This window comes from Hippoglossus stenolepis, chromosome 20, assembly GCF_022539355.2.
Source record: "Hippoglossus stenolepis isolate QCI-W04-F060 chromosome 20, HSTE1.2, whole genome shotgun sequence".
NCBI classification, from domain to species: Eukaryota; Metazoa; Chordata; class Actinopteri; order Pleuronectiformes; family Pleuronectidae; genus Hippoglossus; species Hippoglossus stenolepis.
In genome coordinates this window covers 18,333,466-18,339,081 of record NC_061502.1, presented here as the reverse complement: position 1 = coordinate 18,339,081, position 5,616 = coordinate 18,333,466, and the positions used below count along the sequence as shown (strand labels likewise).

The 5,616-nt window shown below is 41.5% G+C and overlaps 1 pseudogene; it reads left to right on the top strand.

Moving 5' to 3' along the window:
* Positions 1-265: 265 nt before the first annotated feature.
* LOC124851209 lies at positions 266-5,239 on the top strand (annotated as a pseudogene).
* The last annotated feature ends 377 nt before the right edge of the window (positions 5,240-5,616 follow it).

Below are 5,616 nucleotides of genomic sequence, written 5' to 3'. Positions count from 1 at the left end.
TGGTTGAAAACTAAAGTGCAAGATAAGCTCAGTTAGATATAAACAACCTCTGCCCAGTGCAATAATAAAGGAATAAATTCAGATTTAACAGAGGAGTGCAGTTGATAATACATTGAACGTGGCAGTTTCCCAGGCATGAGGTGGTAAAGTCAGTAGAAACCCTCTCGTGGAGCTTGTTGAACATCCCGTCTCTGAGCAAACTGAGGCTCAGACACAGAAACCAAAGCCAGTTGAACTCCTGCCGCCCCTCCCGGGCCCTTTTAAGATGGTGCAAGGTAAATCTGGATCTAATTAAATGACAGGACGGGTAAACGTCTCGCTTCCTCCTCTCAGTCGGAGGGCCTCCGGGCCGAAATAACTGGCACTAGGGACTGAATTGATCGTTGACTGTGAAGCTGCGAGACGACAGAGCAGAGTGCCAGGAATGTATTGAACCTTTTGTCCAGAAAAGCAAAAGCACACATGACAGAGAAGTGAAGGAAACTAATTTGAAAGACCTGGAAATCCTTTTGACCTCATAAGTCACAAGTGAAACTGGTTATTTGTGGGATATTGGTTCATTTTGGGATATTTGTATCCGCTCAATAGCTTTAAAATGCAAGTATATGGGCATGTAAAAGTAAAATGTGTTTTAGTTAAGTTCATGAATGACTTTACAGATGTCAGCTTTTTAAAACTTGTATTTGACATTTATTTTCATGATAATAATTTTTGCAGATGTTTGACCAGCTCTCTAAACTTGTAGACGTTTCAACTTCAGTTTTCAACAAATTTTTTAAAACGCAGATTTAACTGAAAATGACGATCCTTTATTAGTCCCACAATGGGACATTTGTATTACAGCAGCAAGAGTCAAAAGACATCAGCAGGTAATAAGTAACATGCAATACTTAAGTGTGAGGAATTTAAAACTATAGAAATATATGAATGTAATTAAACTAATGTATACAGGTGTAAAGACAGTGAAGATATGTGCAGGAGAATATGTACAGTGAATGTATTGCATATGAACCGTTGATATTGCACAGGCAGATGAATCTGCACAGTTAAGAGTTAAAGTGTTAGAGAGCAGTTCATAAGGCAGCAGAGCTGCTTGTACATTTGTTTCAGGTTTTACAGGCTTTATCATCCAGCATCTCAAGCTCCACCTCTCCTGACTCACCTGAGAAACCAGGAAACATCTGTTCCTCCCTGAAGAGACGCAGGCTGAAAACCAGACGATCACATTCACCTCTCGCAAAACCAAACTAAACCAAACCAGACCAGACGTCCTGAGTGAGTCCAGCTACAGGAGAGAAGAGTCAAACTACACCCGCTGACGCCCACACTGACCGTGAGTTTAACTAACACCCGACTCAGACAGGAAGTAAACCTCAGTGAAGTTCAGGAGCTGTGACTGACTGACTGTCTGTTTTCAGTTTACCTGAGACTCAATGGCTTCCAGATCAGAAGTGACTGCTGTCCCGTCTGCCATGATGTCTTCAGAGATCCTGTCGCTCTGTCATGTAGCCACAGCTTCTGTAAAGACTGTGTGAAGAGCTGGTGAAAGACAAAGAAGTAAAAGAGTGTCCACTTTGTAAGAGAAGATCTTCAAGGTCAGAACCACCTTCTAACCTGGTGTTGAAGAACCTGTGTGAGACCTCTTACAGGAGAGAGATCAGAGCTCTTCACATGCCTCTGCAGTCTGCACCAGAGAAACTCAGACCTTCTGTCTGGACCATCAGCAGCCAGTGTGTGTCATCTGCAGAGATTCAGAAAACACAGCGCGACCACAGATTCAGACTCCATCGATGAAGCTGCACAACACAAGAAGCAGCTTCAGGAAACTCTGGAGCCCTTTGAAGAAGAAGTTACAGTGTTTTGAACGTGTTAAAGTAGAGTGTGAATAAACAGCAGAACACATTAAGGTCCAGGCCGGACTACAGAGAACAGATCAAGGAGCAGTTTAAAAAGCTTCACTGGGGTTTCTGGAGGAGGAAGAGGAGGCCAGGATGACTGCACTGAAGGAGGAAGAGGAGCAGAAGAGTCAGATGATGAAGAAGAAGATTGAGGCTCTGAGCAGAGACATAACGCCTCAGACACAATCAGAACCACAGAGGACGAGCTGAGGAGCTGAAGACGTTTGTCTCTGCTCAACTACACAGTGGAACGAGTCCACAGCCCCCTGCTGGATGATCCACAGCTGGCCTCAGGAGCTTCCATAGACAAGGCCAAACATCTGGCAAACTTGAGCTTCAGATTCGGAACAAGATGAAGGACGTGGTCTCCTACAGTCCTGTGGTTCTTGACCCAAACTCTGCTCATCCAGAACTCGTCCTGTCTGGAAGATCTGACCAGTTTGTACTGTGAGAGACAGAAGCTTCCTGGACAATCCAGAGAGGTTTGATCATTACTTCCTTAGTCCTGGATCTGAGTGGTTCTTAACTCAGACCTCACAGCTAATGCCCTGGCTTGGCAGAGACAAAAAACTGGTCACTGCAGGCAGAGCAGAGTCTGTCCTGAGGAAGGGAATCAAACTGTCTTGGATACTGGTAACAAGGTTCCATGTAGGTAAATACCTGTTGAGTCACCATCAGGATCATCTGATCTCTCTGTGCAGTAAAGATCCAGAGGATCAGAGTGAAACTGACTGGAACAGAGGAGAACTGTCGTTCTCTGATCTTGATTCTAACAGAACACATTCACACCTTCACACACTTTCACTGAGAAGATGTTTCCATACTTTAGCATTATAGGTCACTAGTTACCTGTGAATGTCTCTGTGACGCTGGATCAGAGCAGTTAGAGAAAGATTTTATTCATCATGTTTATTTCTTCAAGTGAGAAATCTATTGGAATTTAAAAGTTAAACTCTGCTATTCTAAAGCTTTGTTTATTTCTCCTTTTACTTCACTGCTTATTTCTCCCACGACTTTTCCAATGTGTAAAAAGATTTCCTAATATTTTCTGATCTTTATCTTGGTTTGTTTTTATTTCATGGAAAATGTTTTCTATCATTTAGGATTTTGTGTGGATCCATGAAGCCGAGCAAACTGGATGAAGATCCACATAAAACACATTGATCAATAACAGCTGATCATTGTTCACACATGCACAAACTTTATTAAAACTACACATGAGACATGATTCATGTTTAATCACATAAAGTCTGTTCACATATGAAATAATCCAACATATATGAACATTTGTCTGTTTGATGTGATGAATAAATGATCTGTCTGTAAAAGTGTTTATTCAACAGCAGCCTAGTGATGTGGTTTTTAATATTGTGATCAAAATAATAAAACTATGAAACAGAAACAGAGTTCTGACCTTTTAAGTTGAGATGTAAATATAAAGCCAAAATGATTGTGTCTGTAAAAGTGTTTTCACAGTAGATGCTGCTGTCACAACTGTTGAAGATCAGAGTTTGAACTTGTGTCGCCTGCCCCAGTTTCAAGAAGCCATGAAAACAGCAGGTGATCCGGCCAGTGGTAAATTAGGTTTATAACCTGCTAATCACAGAGAAACACACGCTGACACATGCAGGAAGGAGGAAGCACTTTCAAACATAACAATAACAACAATGGGCCGCTGGAAAATCCCATAACAAATGTTAAATGTTCATTTTGCATTTAGCATTAACACTTGAAATCACAAAGGTCCTCAGGTTGGTTTGTTCCTGCTCCTCCCTCGCTTCCCTCGTCTCTCCGCCATTTTTCTTGCTGTCAACGCAATGCATGATGGTACATTCTGCTCAGTGACCATCATGATGCATTATGGGAAACACTGAGTTGTGCCTCTCACAATCCAAAAAGCTCAATTACAGATCTCTCTCTGTAAACAGCAGCACAGAAGGGATCCGTTGTAATGTTGACAGAAACGTGTCCGCTGGCTGCACCAACAGTGTTCACTGTTACACTTCACCACACACAGCGACTTGAGAGGAGGCGCTTGAATTTTCCACATTTCTCCTGAAATCTCACTTGAACGTAGGAGATGTCACTTAGCGGAGCCGGAGCGCACGTCTCTGCCGGCTCTGTGCACCTGTCAACAGGCGCTGTCGACATGTGTCAGAACCTCAGATTGGATTTTGCACAAATTGTAATAATTTGCTCTCCTCCTCATAATGAGCTTGTTTCGCAGCGGGAGGTCACGACTGCAGCTGAAATGTGACGAGCGACCAGACACTTAATCATTTCAGCCAATCAGCAGATACTTGTACCAATTAGCTCTGTGCAGAGACACATTCTCCTCTGAAGCTGCGGCCGCAGAAGAACAATAGAAGTTAATTTAAATCAGCGACAATTAATCAATTAAACAATTAATCAGTTGGGTTTGATTGGCTGCTTCATGGCACTCAGCAGCTCCATTAACTTCTCTCCAAAGTTCAAAAAGAAATTGCTGATGATTGAAACAAATAACTCTACAAATACAGTGAGTTGTTAACTCTGTGTTTAGATTAAAAAACGAGCAAAACGTGATGCAGAAGATTCAAGTTTCACTCATGTTGTCGTTCTGCTGCAGGCGACAACAAGAGAATTGTAATGTCGCTCACTCAGATTTAAGTAAATGATACAAAAATAACAAACACTACATAGAAACACTATATACGATTAAAGAAATATACAAATGTAGAAATATAAGGTAAAATAAATACATACTAATACTATAGAAGAGTAGGTTTTGGTGCAGATCTGGATCAGGGGCCAGATGCAGGAGGTTTTATTCACATTTTAACTGATTTACAGGGAATAATTCACGAATCACGATGAAAAATAACAATCAGGCACATTTACAGAGCTGATATCTATGTGTGTGTGTCGTTGATTGGATTCAAAGGGAGTGTCGGGCCATTAATTCTGTGCTAATTGTCTCCCCCTGCTTCCAGTCTTTATGCTAAGCTAGGCTAATCATCTGCCAGCTATGGAACCAGTCCTTTAATTGAATTTCATCATATTTCTGTTGTGCAGGTCTTAATTCATTACATTAAACAAACATTTGAAATTAAAAAAGTAGGTTGATTGGGGGAAAAGTGGAAAAACACTTCTATAGATTAACTTTTATTTCCCAGTTTTCTTTCTTGGATCCATATCAGGGTATAACACGTCTCCACCGAGGGAGTAAAGTGACGGAGCGGCGCCTCATCAATAGCGCGGCGTGATCTCTCTGAGGTTTGTGTGACTCTCAGTCACACAAGCTTTTATCTGGCGGCTGTCAGACTCCTGCAGTGATTCCACTGCCAGAGCCAGAGAGCTGACAGATGATTAGTTTGCCTTTTGTTCCTATGGACTTAATCACGTGTGTTTCCATCAACGCTCAGAGCTTTGCACATACATATCTAATCTAAAATAGTAATGCGGAGCTGTCTTTGAATTTCCAACTAGGATGATCCCGTTCTTAGACACAGACTTCTCAAAAATACCTGATTTAGTTGTTCTCCACCAGAATCAGAAGCTGGTATTCAAACAATGTAGGGAGCAAATTTAGAGAAGGTATAAATTTGTAAAATATAAAAACTAACCCGTAGTATTTTAAAAGTCTTTGTTCAGGCTGTGGAGGAAATAAGACAATGAGGATCTTGCTGCTTGGCTGTCGGCAGTTTTCAGCCTTTGAAACATCCAGTGGTAGAAAATC